This window comes from Chanos chanos, chromosome 13, assembly GCF_902362185.1.
Source record: "Chanos chanos chromosome 13, fChaCha1.1, whole genome shotgun sequence".
Taxonomy (NCBI): Eukaryota; Metazoa; Chordata; class Actinopteri; order Gonorynchiformes; family Chanidae; genus Chanos; species Chanos chanos.
The window spans coordinates 395001-397075 of NC_044507.1; positions in this window are offsets into that span (position 1 = coordinate 395001).

The following is a 2075-nucleotide window of genomic DNA, read 5'->3' on the forward strand; positions in this document are numbered from 1 at the left end:
CACACTAGCAGACAGAAACACACTAGCAGACAGAATAAAGACAGCAGAAACAGCAGGGGGCGTCGAGGCAGGCCAACCGGGGAGGGGGGTCACAACTGGGAGGAAGACAGCCGCACTCATACAAGGCTAGGGTTAGGGTTAGGGTTAGGGTTAGGCATTCATACTCAAGCATATGGGACACGCACACACAAGATGAGGGGGGGGGGGGGGGGGGGGGGGGGGGGGGGGGGGAAGGAGACCATTAGTGGGGTATCAGGACTTAATACAGCAAATAAAGAATGTAGTGCATAGATGCATTAACGTAGGAAGGTTAAGGCCAGTGGAGGTCGCAGGGCCACTGGACTAGAGCAGGGCCACTGGACTAGAGCAGGGCCACTGGACTAAAGCAGGGCCACTGGACTAGAGCAGGGCCACTGGACTAGAGCAGGGCCACTGGACTAGAGCAGAGCCACTGGACTAGAGCAGGGCCACTGGACTAAAGCAGGGCCACTGGACTAGAGCAGGGCCACTGGACTAGAGCAGGGCCACTGGACTAGAGTGTAGCCCAGGAGTCATGCACATCCAGGGACTTAGAGCAGGGAAGGGAATTTGACTACTTTATTGCTTGATGCCCTTAAAATAAAGTACATCCTTCTTCATGAGTTCCCAAAATTAACGAGAGAGAGAGAGAGAGAGAAGAAACAGCAAGAGTGATTGTATGAGATGAGAGTGCTTTCTATCAACCATCTGCTCAGTGCTTCAGTCAACAACCCTCTGATTAAAGGAAGAGAGAGACAGATAGAGGGATAGGAAGGGGGTGGGAACTCCCATAATCACTCTCATGACTCATAAGTAGTAGATTAAGTGACCAAGATTTGCCCTGTAAACAAACTGACCCATAAACAGAGGCATGTACAGGCCCAAGAACTCAGAATGATAAACCAGTGTACACACAGTTAGTTTATGATTACAGTTAGGTTTAGGTTCATTTTAGGGTTAAAATTCAGATTGATAAACCTTGGTTTATCAGCATACTGTCCTTGCACGATGCAGAGTTCATGCATTTCTAACTTCAAGATTAGATTACTGCAGTGTACTATTAGCCAGATACCTTCCTAGGTACATATATAAGCTTCAGTTGGTTCAAAATGGTGCAGCCAGGGTTCCTACAAGAACTAGTATAGTGGCAAAACTTCGTTTCTGTTTTCGTTATACTTAAGCCACTTCTTTCACGTGGGCTCAAAAGGTAATTTTGACTCGCATCCGTATTCACTTGTAGCTTTTGTCATTCACCAGAGCTTTGGCTTCTCACAACCAGGTCCGGGTGAATGTCGGCGTCGTTTATTTTCAGTTTCATCAAACAATCAGAGTCGTGATAATTTTACAGAAAGCGGTCAAAAAAGCTGTTTGCCATAATGTGCGCACGTGTGCAAGAAAGCATTCACCCTGCAGCAGCGTCCAAACTTTCTTACGAATCCAATCCCACACATGCACACCAGGGGATCCACCATTAACCAATCAAAATCTACAAATTACACCCACCTACACCAGGCAGCACAACAAAAATGGCATAATTCAAAACAAAAACACTATGAACAAAATAACAATATCTGGCTCTTACAACTAGGAAGTGTGAACATATTAATCCATATATTATCTGGGTCCCTTTTAGGTTCCATATTGATAATAAAATTCTGCTTTTGACATACAAGGCTCTAGATGGTCTAGCCCCCCGCTGTCTAAGTGACCTGTTAAGAACCTGCAGTCCACCTCACCCACTTAGATCACAAAATGAAAACCTTCTTTCACTATCTACACTAGTGAACTCTACAGTTGGCGGAAGGTCCTTCTCCTAAATGGCCCCTAAACTGTGAAACAGTCTTCCAAACCATGTCTTGGACTCAGACACACTCTCTCAGTTGAAGTCTAGACCTTATTACTTATTCAGCTGTTACGGCCGGGCACAAAAAAACACAATATAAAGGGGACACAGACAGTTCGGCTCAAAGTCTAGGGCTTTTTTATTAAACTGGAAAGCACGAAAAACACAACACAAGTCAGCACAGCCTGCTCCAAGGTTAAAGTGCCCCCCCCTC